Genomic DNA, 17147 nt, shown 5'->3' with positions numbered 1-17147 from the left:
CAATAAATCTGATGTCACGTGATAAGGGAAAAAGGAAATAAAATCAACATATCTTCTTAGTACAAGTATATACATGCACAAACATGTTTTTAACAAAAGAAGGAGGAAATATGTCAATTACAGTCCTTGTTTCTGCAGCTAGTCACGTGGTCATAGCTGGTATTGATGACAACCTCCTTCTGCTACCCATTCTGTATTCCCTTTGATTCACCTAGCACCTCAGCAGGTCGTGGTTTTTTTTCCTGGAGGAGTGACCCAAACCTTCATTCCTAAAGGGTCTGGGCCATGTGTAGTCCTGCCTGGATTGGGCTGTTGTAGTTTCCCATTGACCTGAATCACAGGGCATGATAATACTAAGAGACACCCTAATGGATCTCCTGTATTCCATGCATACTCTTCCTTACCTCCATTGTGGAGTAGTAGACTGATTTCATCTTGATAGCCTGGTCAGTCACCCCAGCCAACACTGTAACTCCATTCTTAGCCTGTTGACTTAAAGGTAGGAGGAGCTCAAAGTGTCCAGGTGGCAATCCTGACTTCCAGTTTAATGAAATTGTGTGTCTCCTGGTGGCAGCGTTCCTCCCTCTGGAACTAAGACCTCTAGGCCAGAAGAACGTAATGTCATGGAAACAAGAAGCAAAAATTTTGCTAGTGGATCACTAGAGGTGATGGTGAATGGTGCCACTCCACTTCTATCCCTTGATTCCTGGACCCGTGACTCCTGGCTGTGGGAAAAACTGTACCATATATTGGACGCTGATTCAGAGCATACATGGCCTTCTGGAGAACTTTGCCCCAGGCTTGCAAAGTATTGTGACCTAGTTGGCGTTGTAATTGTGCCTTCATAATTGTGCCTTCAAAAAGCCACTCCACAGTTCTGTCAGTCCGGCTGCTTCAGGATGATGGGGAACATGATAAGACCAGTGAGTTCCATGAGCATGAGCCCACTGCCACACTTCTTTAGCCATAAAGCAAGTGACTTGGTCAGAGGCAATGCTGTATGGAATACCATGATGGTGGATAAGGCATTCCGTGATTCCATGGATGGTAGTCTTGGCAGAAGCATTGCATGCAGAATAGGCAAACCCATATCCAGAGTAAGTGTCTATTCCAGTGGGGACAAACCTCTGCCCTTTCCATGATGGAAGAGGTCCAATACAGTCAATCTGCCACCAGGTAGCTGGCTGATCACCCCGAGGAATGGTGCCATATTGAGAGCTCAGTGTTGGCCTCTGCTGCTGGCAAATTGGGCACTCAGCAGTGGCTGTAGCCAGGTCAGTCTTGGTGAGTAGAAGTCCATGTTGCTGAGCCCATGTGTAACTCCATCTCTGCCATTATGGCCACTTTGTTCATGGGCCCATTGGGCGATGACAGGGGTGGCTGGGGGAAGAGGCTGAGTGGTGTCCATAGAACAGGTCATCCTATCCACTTGATTATTAACATCCTCCTCTGCTGAGGTCACCCATTGGTGAGCACTCACATGGGATACAAATGTCTTCACAGTTTTTGACCATTCAGAGAGGTCCATCCACATACCTTTTCCCCAAATTTCTTTGTCACCAATTTTCCAATCATGCTTCTTCCAAATGCCTGACCATCCAGCCAAACCATTGGCTACAGCCCATGAATCAGTATATAATCAAGCATCTGGCCATTTCTCCTTCCATGTAAAGTGCACAACCAGGTGTATTGCTTGAAGTTCTGCCCACTGGGAAGATTTCCCTTCACCGCTGTCTTTCAGAGATGTCCTGAAAAGAGGCTGTAGTGCTGCAGCTGTCCACTTTTGGGTGGTGCCTGCATATCCTGCAGAACCGTCTGTGAACCAGGCCCTAGTCTTCTCTTCCTCTGTCAACTGACCATAGGGAACTCCCCCTGAGGCCATTGGTGCAGGCTGGAGGAGAGAAGGCAGGGTGGAAGGAGTGGAGACCATGGGCATTTGAGTCACTTCTTCATGTAACTTATTTATGCCTTCAGGACCTGTTCCAGCCTGATCATGTATATACCACTTTCATTTGATGATGGAATGCTGCTGTCCATGGCCCACTTTATCGCTAGATGGATCCGAAAGCACCCAGTTCATGATAGGCAGTTCAGGTCACATAGTGACTTGATGACCCATTGTCAAACGTTCTGTTTCCACCAAAGCCCAGTAACAGACCAAGAGCTGTCTCTCAAAAGGAGAGTAGTTATCTGCAGAAGATGGCAGGGCCTTGCTCCAAAATCCTAGAGGCCTCCTCTGTGATTCACCTATGGAGGTCTGCCGAAGGCTCCAAATAGCATCCCTATCTGCCACTGACACCTAAAACACCATTGGATCTGCTGGGTCACATGGCCCAAGTGGCAGAGCAACTTGCACGGCAGCCTGGACCTGTTGCAAAGCCTTTTCCTGTTCTGGACCCCACTCCAAACTGGCAGACTTTCGGGTTACTCAATAAATGGGCCTGAGTAACACACCCAAATGAGGAATGTGTTGCCTCCAAAATCCAGATAGGCCCACTAGGCATTGTGCCTCTTTCTTGGTTGTAGGAGGGGCCAAATGCAGCAATTTATCCTTTACCTTAGAAGGAATATCTCGACAGGCCCCACACCACTGGACCCCTAGAAATTTTACTGAGGTAGAAGGTCCCTGAATTTTAGTCAGATTTATTTCCCATCCTGTGGCACACAAATGTTTCACCAATAAGTCCAGTGTGTTTTCTACTTCTTACTCACTGAATCCAATCAGCATAATGTCATCAATGTAATGGACCAGTGTGATATCTTCTGGAAGCGAAAAGCGATCAATGTCTCTTTGAATAAGATTATGACACAAAGCCAGAGAGTTGATATACCCCTGAGGTAGGACAATAAAGGTATATTGCTTGTCTTGCCAGCTGAAGACAAATTGCTTCTGGTGGGCCTTATGGACAGGAATGGAGAAAAAGGCATTTGCCAAGTCAGTGGCTGCATACCAGGTACCAGGAGATGTGTTAATTTGCTCCAGCAATGAAATCACATCTGGTAAAGCACCTGCAATTGGAGTCACCACTTGGTTAAGCTTATAATAATCCACTGTCATTCTCTAAGATCTATCCATCTGTTTACTGCACAGGCCAAATGGGAGAGTTGAATGGGGATGTGGTGGGAATTACCACCCCTGCATCTTTCAAGTCCTCGATGGTGGCACTAATCTCTGCAACCCCTCCAGGGATGTGATATTGTTTTTGATTTGCTATTTTTCTAGGTAGAGGCAGCTCTAATGGCTTCGATTTGACCTTCCCCACCATAATAGCCCTCACCTTACCCGTCAGGGAGCCAATGTGGGGGTTCTGCCAGCTGCTAAGTATGTCTATGCCAATTATGCATTCTGGCACTAGGGAAATGACCACAAGATGAGTCAGGGAACCCACTGGGCCCACTGTAAGTCAAAACTCCATTAATTACCTGACCTCCATAAGCCCCTACTTTAACTGGAGGACCACAGTGATGTTTTGGGTCCCCTGGAATCAACATCAGCTCAGAGCCAGTGTCCAGTAGTCCCTGAAATGTCTGATCATTTCCCTTTCCCCAGTGCACAGTTACCCCGATAAAAGGCTGGAGGTCTCCTTGGGGAAGGATAGGAGAAAGATTAACAGCATAAATTGTTGGTGATGTAGTGGGATCCTTCCTCAGGGGGACCCAGCCTCCCCTTCATTCAAGGGGTCTGGGTCTATAAACTGGCTCAAGTCTGAAAATTGATTGAGGAGCTATGATTCTCTGTTTTTATAATTCAAATTAGTCTTTTGTCCATTCAACCTGGAATTTTTCTGCTTATATAAATTAAGTAGGAATGCGGTAGACTTCCTATCAATTTCACTTCTAGGAACACCATGATTAATTAGCCAATGACAGAGCTCTACATGAGTCAGACTTCTGATTGCTGCTTTGCCTCTGCTGTCCATTACAGTAGCTACGCCCACCTTGCCTTTGTTGGTTGAAAGCTGCCACTTGGCTCCTGCCACCTTGCAATCCAATTATTCCCATTGTATTTAAATTTTGTAGTTGAGTGACTGCAGTTCCCATGGTTAGATGTGACATACAGAGAAGAGCAATTACAGGGCTCTTCAAAGATGCAGGTGCTGCCCTCACAAATCTATTTCACAAGGCATTGGTCAAGGGTGTATCTTCTGGACCCTCCTAGCTGGGATGAGTAGGCCTAAAGTGACTTATCCATTCTACCATCCCAATCTCCCTAAGCTTTTGGATCCCTTCCTCTACATTAAGCCAAGGGAAATCAGGCATTTCCAGCTCACTCGCAGTGGGCCATCTTTTAATCCATATTTCAGCTAACCAAGCAAATAAACTATTAGAACCCTTTTTAACTCCCTAAGCTGCAACATTAAATGCAGAGTCCCTACTTAGTGGGCCCAAATCAATAAAATCAGCCTGATCCAACTCTATGTTCCTTCCCCCATTATCCCACACCCTTAATATCCATTCCCATGCCTGCTCTCCAGATTTCTGCATATATAAATTAGAAAACTCAAGCAGCTCTTTTCGAGTGTAGCACACCTCCTCACCCTCACCTCTAGGGCCCTGCTGGGGCATTAGCTTTGTTATAGGTCTAGAAGCTAACAGGGGTGTTGGGGGTGGCTCCTGATGAGAATCAACATTATCTTGCTTGGCAACTACCTCAAGGGAGGCCACCACTCTTACCTCAGGCAGCAGAGTTTATCTCCTCAGACAAAGGTGGAAAGGCTGATGGCAGTGTGGGTTGGAAAGGGGATGTTGCCACTTTACGGGAATGGGGAAGCTGTTTCTTCTGGCAAAAAAGGTTCATCAGAATTTACACACTCAGTGTCCCCAGCTTCATCAGGGTCCTCCCACACGTCCCCATTCCAAGTTGCAGGGTCCCATTCTTTTCCAATCAATGCGCTCACTTTAACAGTAGACACCTGGAGAGGCTGTGCATGCACCTTTCGTTGCAGGTCAGCCACTTGCTTGATAAGAGCTTGTGTCTGTTTTTTTACAATTTCAGCTCATTCTCTACAGGAGATAAGACTCTCAGTCAGGGCAATCTTAGTAGATATGAGTCTTATTTGCTTCTGAAGCCGGGAGTTAGAATCCCTGAGTTCATCAGTTTCTTTCGTCACTTTGTCTGCTGAACTAAGGAGCAACCAACCAGCTTCATCATGCTCCTTGGTTCTCCACATATGGTCAGAGGTATTATGTATAGAGTCACTAAACAGCTTGCCTCTCACAAGCAGTGAATCAGGAGTGTCAAATGCATTTATTTTGCATAACTCTCTAAACATTTCACACTAAGGACTATCAGTGTTCTCCATATTATTAGAAGTAGAGTCCTTGGCATTTTGGGGTCTAATCATATTAAGCAGCCAACTCCAGAAACCCCAAAACCAACCAAAGAACCCCATCCTTAATATTCTGTTCCTCTAGAACCACTCCTGTTACCAAGATCTGTATTTGTCAGAGTTCCCCAGAGGGAGAGAACTATATACATATATAAAAATATATATACTATATATATACACACTATGTAGATAGTGTGTGTATATATACACACTATATATAGTATATTGTGTATATATACACACTATATATAGTATATAGTGTATATACATATATAGTATATATAGTGTGTATATAGTGTGTGTATATATAGTGTATATATAGTATATATAGTGTGTGTATATATATATAGTGTGTGTATATATACACTATATATACACACACTATATATACACACACACAGTATATATATACTATATATATACTCTCTCTATATATGCTATATATATAACTACATATATATATAGGGGAGTTTATTAAGTATTAACTCACACTAACTACATACATATAGATGGGAGTTTATTAAGTATTAACTCACACAATCAAAAGGTTTCACAATAGGCCATCTGGAAGCTGAGGAGCAAGGAGAGCCAGTCCGAGTCCCAAAACAGAAGAACTTGGAGTCCGATGTCCAAGGACAGGAAGCATCCAGCACGGGAGAAAGATGTAGGCTAGGGGCTAAGCCAGTATAGTCTTTTCACATTTTTCTGCCTGCTTATATTCTAGTCACGCTGGCAGCTGATTAGATGATGCCCACCCAGATAAAGAGTGGGTCTGCCTTTCCCAGCCCACTGACTCACGTGTTAATCTCCTTTGGCAACACCCTCACAGACACACCCAGGATCAATACTTTGCATCCTTCAATCAAGTTGACACTCAGTATTAACCATCACATTTATGTACATGGTTTTTCCAGCCAGTGGATGATGACTCCCTTCACTTGCCCAGCCCCTCTGGCCCTATCCAGGGGGGTCAAGTGTGCCCTAAACACTTTACTCTGGGATAAGGGGTGTCTGAGGGGTTGAGGGACAAAAGATAGCCCAGGAGGAGGAGCTGGATAAAAATGGAGGGGTAACAAAGAGGCCATGGAAAAATATTTGGAGCACTTCGCTAGAAGATTTGAGTGAGTGGATTCCCACAACCAGAAGACATCACACACTAGAAGCTGGCAAAGGTTAATCTGAAGGTCAGAATTCACATTCATTAACTTTTAATGTATAAAAAACCTTCCAAAAAATGTAGCAGCTTAAACTTCAAACATTTATTTCCCATTTATCTATGGGATGGCTGGGTGATTCTTCTGGTCTGGAATGGCTCGGCTTGTGATAGCTTTCCTTGGGTGGCAGTTGGCAAGCTGGACAACAGCAAACTGATCTAAAAACCTGAATGTCCACCATTAGAGATAAACTATGTAACACTACACAGACATTGAAAGTGACATTGTGGAACTACACATATTTACAGGAAGAAAGCTCATAATATATTAAATTTTAAAAGCAATTATAAAATGATATGTAGTAAGCCTTTGGTATCCATGGGTTCTGCATCTGTAGACTTAAGCAACTGCAGGTTGAAAATAATTGAAAAAGAAAGTGTGTGCATTGAACATGTACAGACTTATTTTCCTGTGTTTCTGTATTATTTAGGGAATAGTGACTATTATTAGATATAAGTAATCTAGAGATGATTTAAAGTATATGGGAAAGCCGGATGCGGTGGCTCATGCCTGTAATCCCAGCACTTTGGGAGGTCGAGGCGGGCAGATCACTTGAGCTCAGGAGTTAGAGACTAGCCTGGCGAACATAGTGAAACACCATCTCTACTAAAAATACAAAAAAAATTAGCCAGGTGTGGTGGTGTGTGCCTGTAATCCCAGCTACTCAGGAGGCTGAGGCAGGAGAATCACTTGAACATGGGAGGTGGAGGCTGCAGTGAGCTGAGATCACGCCACTGCACTCCAACCTGGGTGACAGAGTGAGACCCCATCTCGAAAAATAAAAATAAAATAAAATAAATATATGGGAGGTTGTGCATAGGTTATATGCAAATACTACAGCATTTTGTATAAGGTACTTGGGCATCCTCAGGTTTTGGTATCTATGAGGAGTCCTGGAACCAATTTTCCGTGGATACCAAGGGACAATTGTACACACTATGATCCCTTTCTAAGAAAATCATTTCTGTATCTATCAAAAACCCAATAGGAAAATGGGCAAAAGATATGAGTAGGCATTTTGCCAAAGAACTTGTGCAAATTGATGAAAAACTTATTAATTACGTGCTCAAATTGACTAGTAATCAGATAAATGGAAATCAAAGAAACAGACAATTATATAAACCCTGGAAGAGCATACACCAAAATGTGAACAGTGAACTCTTGCTGGTGGTTATATTAATTTTTCTTTCTTTCTTTCTTTTTCTTATCTATATTTTCTATAGTGAACATGTTACTCTTGTAATAACGGGGGGGAGTTATTTTTTTAAGTGTTATCCACACCCAGTAAAAATTATTATACAATCTTTTAACTAAATCTTATTTTCATCACCTAAAAACTAGGTTATAGACTGTGCGTTCTGCAAGGAAAAATACATACATATGTACATACATACATACATACATAGACACATACATACATACATACATGCAAAGAACCAGGTCAAAAATCAAATACTTTATGAAGTCTTCTTCATAAAGTCTTATGAATTCCCTCTGAAGTCTTCTTGTATTATGATTTTATCTCACATGCTTCTTAACCATCTTGAAATTCGTGTGCGCTGCTCCACATAATTTAATACTTGTTCTTTAATTGCTCCATTTCTGGAAATTTTATTTATTCCACAAATAATTATTGAGGACTTACATACTACACACAGTACTTTTTTCTGAGTGGGAGCCATCTGTTACGTTTCCACTGCATCTCTGTTTTACCTACTCCAGCTCTGGCATAAAATTCAGTGTTTAAAAAACACACAGTCATTGATTTTTCTCATCTGCATTACAAACATTTGTGAGCACCTACCATGCATCATAATTATGCTAACCGCTAAAATGAAGCTTTGAAGAGATTTTTTAATCCTGATAAAATAAAAAGAGCACTGTAGATTAGATTAGCACCAACTCTGTCATTAATAAGTTGTGTGACGTTAAGTAAATCATTCAACCTTTCTTGAGCCTCCTTTTTTCTCTTATCTGTAACATGGGGGAAGGAAAGTCAGACTAAATATTTTAAGACTCCTTTTGGCTTTCAAAATTAAATAATGTACCTGGCATGACTAAATCTTAAACAATCTAACAATTTGGACACTTCTATGAGGCTGGGAAGAATATATTGCATATAGTGTCACATCAGGGTATATCTGCTTTCTATGTCTCTACTCTGTCTTCATTTTGATGATTAGACTATTTGTTCTCTGGGGTCTGATTCATGCCTATGACTCACAGACCCTCACACATAAGTAGGGCTCAGGAGATAACATCAGTATTGTCTCCTTCTATGTTTTAAGAACAAAAACAAATGTCTAATATGCTACTTTTATAAATAAGCGCCATGGGAATTAAATATCTAGGAACTAGGAATGAGCCTAGATTTGATTTTTTGTATCAAATAAATAACTAAAGCTAAGAAAATATACTTTGTTATGTCTACCTATGATTTATCTTCTTGAAAAGTTAACAGGAAAGGAACATCATGTCTTCTAAAGAGAAAAGAGAGACAGGGAGAAAGAGAATGGATGGTATAGTGTTAGAAATTATTTAGACAGAAGAAGAGCTATGCCTGTTTATACACAGAGGGAAAGAACTGAGGGAGAGTCAGAGATGGAAGACGCAGGTGAATGAATAGCTGGTGAAGCAAAGTGGCAAAATCAATGTGAGGGCAATGAGATCTGGACCACAGGTAAAGAGCTTCATCCTGCCAGACAATGCTTTCTCCTAAAAAATAGACAAAAAGAAAGAACCAGAGGGTAAAGACCCAGAGATAAGTAGAGGGGGGGAAAAAAAGGATGCTGAGACCTTGGGCAGCTCAGGAAAGCAGCCAGGTCATCCTGAAGAAGAAAGAGCTCTGGTTGGCAAAAGGGGTCAATCTTTGTAGCAGTGATGATAAGAAATTGCCCAGCAGCTGTGAGGATCCAGCTATTATAAAACAGCATGAGTCTGCAGTAGATATAGTCACCTTGGCCTTGCGACTTTGCTTGTAAAACCTAATGAGCTGGAGTGACAGTGCATCCAGGATGCAATAAGCACATACTTGAAATTATTTGTGGCCTGCCCCAGTGCTATACGATCAACAGATACCAGAGGTCAAATGGGCAAGCATCCGGGAGCTCCAAGTCAGGTTAAAGACAGTAACTCGGTTTGGTGCTATCTCCGTGGAGGTGAGGAAGCAGGCTGCCAGGAGTCTCCAGAGTTTTCAGCTACACTCAGGAATACATGTAGAATGCAAGGAGTGTGGTGGTTCCTAAGTGTTAGGCATGTCCCCAGATTTTTTCAGGGATCATGGGCTGCACATCCTGTGTCCATTGGGAGTATTATAGAGTTGTTTATACATGGGGATAGGAATTATATAAACAGGTTTTAATTGTAGCTTCAAAGCAGACTAGCCAAGTGAGCTAATGGAAATATACCCAGCACATTTACATTTCAGTTGCCTCATCAATAAAATAAGAATAATAAGAGTACTTACCTCAGGAGTCTGTGAAAATTAAACAAAATAATGTAAGTAAAATGCTGAGCAATGTTCCTGGGACAAGGTAAGCACTCAAGGAATTATTGGTACTAACAACCAACAGTAAAGATATCAGAATGGGCTGGGGGCAGTGTTTCATGTCTGCAACTCCAGCACTTTGGGAGACAGGGGTGGGAGGATCACCTGAGGCCAGGAGTTCAAGACCAGCCTGGGAAACATATTGAGACCTTATCTCTACAAAATATTTTTTAAAAAAATAGCTTGGTGTGGTGCTGTGCACTTGTAGTCTCAGCTAGTTGGGAGGCTGAGGCAGAAGGATCCCATGAACCTGGGAGGTTGAGCCTACAGTGAACGTTGATCATGTCACTGCACTCTAGCCTGGGCAACAGAGCAAGACCCTATCACTGAAAGAAAAAAAAAGATATCAGAATGACATACTGTGAGGAGAAATAGAAGCTAATGAAAGGAATTTCATGTTACTTTAAAATATGGGGGAAATATGTAAGAAAGACATGGGCCAAGATCTTTTCTCTAGTGCAAATGATTAAAGTACCTATGTGAAATTTCTAAATGCGACCAAAGAAACATGCTTTTATAAGCATAGATGCATAGAATAGTGGGACTGGAAGACACTAGAAATAATCTCATCTGATCCATTCACCTTACATATGAGGAAATGAAGGTTTAAATGTATTAAGTAACTGGCACAAGATCCAATGGTACTGACTGGCCATGGCAGCACTGAAATAAAGATGTACTGACTTTTATCAACTAAGCACTATCATCTGTACCTATAAGTAATTTTCAGCTCAACTATGCAACATTTAATGCTATAATTTAATAAGTGCCCTCCATGTGAATGTTGGGAAATATGTGGTAAGGAGTTTATCGGAAAGTGGCAAAACCTGAATGTGATTTTATGGTATAAAATAACATATTCTTAACTTCAGGGCACCTCTATATTGATACACAAATCACACTTTTATCATTTGAATTGATATATGCTGTGGAAACAGCCAAACTTGATTTTTTATGTAATTCTTTTAGGTGACTACTCTTTTGATAAACAATATTCATGGAATAATTGTGTCAAAGTTGATTGAATAAGCCACTATTCTCAATCATTTTCATAATCTAAGTGCATAAGGCCAAGTTTATGGGAAATAAAAATTGCTTTATATCATTACAAATGATATAAATTACAATTGCTTTATATCATTACATTGAGATATAAATATGTCAATTATGTCATTAAGGAAAATAATACTTTTAAGCATTTCATAACATAGCTAGTATGGTAGGAATATAATGTATAAATGGATAAATTTTGTAAACTAGTTATCTGACATTTCTGTTTTTATTTTTCTACTAAAAATAAAAGAGGAAATCCCATATCTATTACATATGTCATGAGAGGTTTTTAAGTAGAAGGTTGAATATGTAAACTAAGCATGGTGAGCATTTCTGAAAAAGTTATACCTAAATATAGGAACTCTGTTCAAAACAGTCAATCATTAGTAGAGATAGTCTCATTTTAAAGTATTATCATGCTCTCCTAGATCGTGGTGATACTTCTTAATTCTACGAAGCATCTAAACTTTCCTAGATATGCTGAAGAATACATATAAGATGCCAGACCATGGTCCCTGTCTGCCTATAGTGGGTAGAACCAAACAACTTAGCTCTGTTCCATGGCCTCAGAATTATCCCTACCACGGATTTCTGTTTCCTTGAAGGTCTATGCAAGATATTGCTAATGAAGTCAGTCAATTCCAAGACCAATGCTAGAATCAGCATTCCAAGTCCATCCCCCATTCTTTGTGAGACAATATGTATACTTGCATTTTGAAGTTTTATCTTGATAATGGCATTTTACTGATTTTTCAGAAAATAATCTCCAAAAATGGCACTTGAATATATATCCAAGTTTATTTCTTTACAATGCCCAACTTACCAAAACCTGGCAATTCCATTCTTTGTGCTGCTACCTTCTTTCAGGGTTGTTACCTATGATTTAACTCCTAACTACATTTGTGTCTCCACAAATGTATCTTCAGTGAATTCTACATCTTGTTGTCTGCTTAGTTTTTCTAAAGCAGGTGTTTACATACACACTTAAAGACAACTGAGCACCAGCAAGTTCCTTCTTGAGAAACATATTTACACATCCAATTTCAACTACTTTTATTTGTTGCATTAGAATGGAGACTTGGGTTTGTTGCCGCCATTTCAGTTGGTTATTATGAAATATTAAGTTTAACAGATGTGGGGGAAGTGTACATAACAGCTGGTAGAAGGCACTAAATCCTCCTGAGTATTTGGGTTAATGGTATATTTTTATCAGGGTTAGCTTCTTGCTTTAATTAACAATGGACCTCTTCTTTCTTTTTTTATTTTATTTATTTATTTATTTATTTATTTATTTATTTATTTATTGAGGCAGATTTTCACTCTGTCGCCCAGTGGCATGATCTCAGTTCACTGCAACCTCTGCCTCCCGGGTTCAAGCGATTCTCCTGCCTCAGCCTCCCGAGTAGCTGGGATTACAGGCACTTATGACCACACCCGGCTAATTTTTTGTATTTTTAGTAGAGATGGGGTTTTATCATGTTGGCCAGGCTGGTCACAAACTCCTGACCTTAGGTGATCCACCCACCTTGGCCTCCTAAAGTGCTGGGATTACAGGTGTGAGCCACCATGCCCAGCCCTCTTTTTTAATCACTACGAAATTACTAATGAACTGACTTTCCAATAGCTAAAAAATGAAATCATAGGATTAACAATGTGAAAGATCGTCTGGTCTTCATGTACCTCAAAGGTACAAGCCTTTGAATATGGGAAAAACTGAGCTCAAAAGAGTTGAAATGGCAAGCCCTATAAGAAAAAAGTGATCAAAACCAGGCTAGAACCCAGATTTGACACAAACCAAAGTTCTTCTCTACCCACTTTCCAAATCCACCATCTGCAGTCATTCTTTTTCTGTATCCTTAATATTTTGCATCATCCCTGAAATATACTATAAAAAATCCAGTCTGTGTTAAAAGAAGATTTAACAAAGAGGTGGACTTCAAAATGGTTGGCAGTGAAGGTTCACTGCTGGGGTTCTGCTCCAGTTACTTAGCAGCACCTGAGTTTGGTTCAGTTGGCTTTTTGTAAGGTTGGGGGTAGGAGGATTGGTCAGGCCAGAACTAGAACTCTTCATGCTGCTTGATTTTAAGTTCACAAGAAAGTGAACCATCAAGGGAATGTTCTGATGTATCCATGAACTGCAGCTAAGCCATTCAGAGTTTGCTTAAAATAAAGCTTTTCTGGATTTTCTTAATACAGAATTCTAAGAGTTGACACAGCAAGACTGCTTCTCACCAGGTTCTATTTTTAAATCCCAGCACCCCCAAAACTTCAATATTGAGTTTCTGAGCCATCTTTAGTGCATTTTTCTAACTTCCTAGAAAGATTGTTTAGTTGTTTACACATTGTTAATTCAACCTGTTAAATGGGGAGAGGGAGAGAGGGAGGGAGGGAAGAGAAAAGGAGGAATGAAGGAGGACGGAAGGAAGGAAGGAAGGAAGGGAGGGAGGGAAATGAAGGGAGGGAGGGAGGAAGGAAAAGATATCAGCTAATAATATTTAATGAGTGCTATTAAATATGTCAAGCAGTGTTCTAAGCAGTTGACATGTAATAATTAATTTTTTTTTCTTAACAACTGAAGGAGCTGGGTTTTGTTATTATTCCCAAATGAGGAAACTTAGGCACAGAAAGGTAAACAATTTGCTCAAAGCCATACAACTGGTCCATAGCAGAGCTGGCTTTGAACCAAGCAACATGACCTCAGAGACTGACCTCTTACATATTCCATTACATGTCTCAAGTTCTTGAGTTGAAAGTTTGTCTAAAAAAGTAATAAAGAGCTGTTGACCTTTTGATATTTTTCTTTTTATTTAGTCAAATATGTATTTTTGCATTATGTTATTCGAACTTTCAATGAAATGGAAATATGCTGGGGGCAGGGGGCTGAGCTGAAAAGAATCTAACCTTTAGTGTCAGAAAATCTTCAGTTCTAATTTTGCTCTGCCATTTATAGGTTGTGTGACCTTTCAAGCGATCCTGAAAAAAAATTACTAAATGTTGGCCGGGCGCGGTGGCTCACGCCTGTAATCCCAGCACTTTGGGAGGCCGAGACGGGCGGATCACGAGGTCAGGAGATAGAGACTATCCTGGCTAACACGGTGAAACCCCGTCTCTACTAAAAATACAAAAAATTAGCCGGGCATGGTGGCGGGCGCCTGTAGTCCCAGCTACTCAGGAGGCTGAGGCAGGAGAATGGTGTGAACCCGGGAGGTGGAGCTTGCAGTGAGCCGAGATTCCGCCACTGCACTCCAGCCTGGGCGACAGAGCGAGACTCCGTCTCAAAAAAAAAAAAAAAAAAAAAATTACTAAATGTTTAGGACTTTCCATTTCCTCATTTGGAAACCAAGGAAAATACAAACAAACTCAAGGAATTATTCTAAGAATGAAATGTGATAAAATATGCTAACTTTTCATCCTAGCACATAGCAAAGCATCCTCCCCAGGGTAAATTTACTATAACAAACCACAATGTTTAGTGGATCATTCTCATTTTATTATTATTGCATAAACATAAAGTTATATATATATATTAAATCACATGAGATTGTTCCTATCAATGTCAGTTATTATTATCATTATTATCTTATTAGGTATCAATATGTACATATACTACGTTGGGATCAATGTGCAGAGAGAGCCAGATCAATACCGTTAATATTCCTCCACTAACCAATTACTTCCTGCAGAAACATCCACATCCAGCCACATCTTACCAGTATAGCCCCTGAATGCCAAGCAGTTGAAGGACTCCGCATGGGCCACCAGGAAGCCTCACTCACTGCTTGCACACTGTAAACCTCTTTAGCCCTAGTGCGGCCTCCACAAGAGTGGACTGGAAGCCTGGGTCAGAAGCAGTTTCCTCGTGCGCAACCAAAATGGGACTGAGGGAAGGTAGAAAGGCCCCCAGAGAGGTATTAATCAAGATCCATCTGGACCATTCAAATGGCACATTATTCTGAAGGTACTGGGCAGAGAGAGGCTTCAGGTGTGAAGCCAACAGGACCCAAACTAGGAAAATAAGGGGAAAAGGGGGTTTTAAGCTAAGGTGGGCTGGCTTTGCTTGGATTCTCAAGGGTTTTTATATGGCTCCAGCAGCCTCAGCTCAGGACAGGGAAGAAGTGATTAAAGGTGGTGATATCCAGCAGCTACTCAAAGCTGGTTTGAACCAGTCCTGGCAAGCAGAAGAGTGACCTTTTGACCTATCTGGTCACCCCTAAATTTGAACATAGAGCTGAGGTGTTAGATCAATAGCATATACAGAATGAGCTTTGGCTTCCAGCCTGGAAAAGCCTGCATTTTGGTTATTGTTCAGACCTGGAATTGTTCTGAAGCTTTTGCATATGCCATTCTTCTATTTCTGTCTTAGTGACCAAGATGACCTTTCATGCTTGAATTGGATGAAGCCAAAGCTACCCTGGCCATGTACAGAGTTATGTTGTTATGCTAATCATGAAAAACAATAATAACAGAGACCATTATATATTAGGCACTATTCTAGAGGACTTGGAATATATTATTTCCTGTAATCCTTGTAAGAGGAAATGGCCTAGGAGAAAAGAAGTCAGGAGCTGTGCCCAAATCCAAAAGGTGTCTCAATACTCAGCCCTTGCTTTGATTGTACAAGAGCAGAAGTGCATAGTCTACGTTGATAATAACCAAAAAGCTATTTTTTTCCATCCAAAGGTAAAAAAAGAGCACAGGAACACAAGGTTAGCAGACTTGCATTTGATTTTGTGTTCAAGCACTTTCTAGATAGACAAAGCACTTTTTCTCTCTTAAAATTCATTTCCTCAGTATAAATGGGAAGAAAAATACCTACCTTCCTGGAATCGCCTATGAAGATTAAAGGATATAACTCAAATATAAGTATTTGTAAGCACTAAAGCTAGTATCATTAAATACAATTCAGATATATACTAAGCAACAGAGAGCTATTTGTCATAAGGCTAATGAGATAATTTTTGGCATAGTCTATTATGGAATTTTCCATGAGAATCTAAAAAAGGCAAATTGACTTTATAATTATTAGAGAAAGGAAAAACAAAAATTAATTTTCCAAAGGCTAATTGTTCTACCAGCTCAGAAAAAGTTTACATTATTTCTAGAATAGCAGTGGTTCAAACATTTGTCTCCATGCCTCTATATCCTTCTGAAAATTATTGAATACCCCAAAGATCTTTTGTTTATGTGGCTTATATCTGTTCACGCTTACTGGATTAGAAAAAAATTAAGAAAAGTTTTAACTATTTATTTATACAATCATTGAAAAATAGCAGTAACCAACTCATTACATGTATACACACATACACCATTTTTTTAAAAACTTCATTTCCAAAAAAAAATTTCAGTGAGATGTATGACATTGTTTTATATTTTTGCAAATCTCTTTAATAAAAGAGCTTAATAGAAGAAAATTAGACTATCATATCTGCTTCTGCAATTAATCTTTTGCAGTAGATTTTTCCATTGAAATATAGGAATAAAAAAATCTTTACACAAATATACAGTTGAGAAAGGAAATCGTATTTTAAAAGCCTTTTTAAATAACTGTGGATATTCTTTCATACTACACCAAAACTTGAGAAATGTAATTTCTTGAGGTTTAGTAGCACTGTGAAATCTGAAGTCATATTAATAAATTTGGCACACTTTTTATGTTAACATCCATTGGTCTCCCTTACACTTTGAATGGATCTTTAACTCATGCATGATTTTGGTAACATTCTAGTGTTGGTCATTTGAAAAATATTGGTTCACTGAGATTGGTTCATTGGTTCATATCTTCCAGTGTTGTCATACTTCATTATACAATATCAAAAAACACTTCATTCATGTCACTACTGATCTCATCAGAAACGTCGTTAACTATTGAGAAGCTATTGAGCTCACAGTGGCTGATTCAAGTTTCTAAATCTCTAATTTTCATTCATCTATTTAATTTTGGCAACAAACATTATTGGTTGTTTTCTTTGAAATTAATGACTGCTTTCATTAATTTTCAGGAAA

At 40.0% G+C, this 17147-nt stretch overlaps 1 protein-coding gene and 1 pseudogene across 7 annotated transcripts in view; one reads left to right on the top strand and one right to left on the bottom strand.

Annotated features, from left to right (window-relative positions):
• Nucleotides 1-17147, top strand: part of PEX5L (peroxisomal biogenesis factor 5 like) — a 241669-nt gene that overhangs the window by 36451 nt on the left and 188071 nt on the right. The gene's annotated exons all lie outside the window — the stretch shown is intronic.
• Nucleotides 109-3510, bottom strand: LOC134809623 (uncharacterized; annotated as a pseudogene).

This window comes from Pan troglodytes, chromosome 2 (assembly GCF_028858775.2).
Source record: "Pan troglodytes isolate AG18354 chromosome 2, NHGRI_mPanTro3-v2.0_pri, whole genome shotgun sequence".
Classification (NCBI taxonomy): Eukaryota; Metazoa; Chordata; class Mammalia; order Primates; family Hominidae; genus Pan; species Pan troglodytes.
The sequence above is the reverse complement of the archived record's forward strand: the minus strand, read 5'-3'. Positions and strand labels throughout refer to the sequence as shown.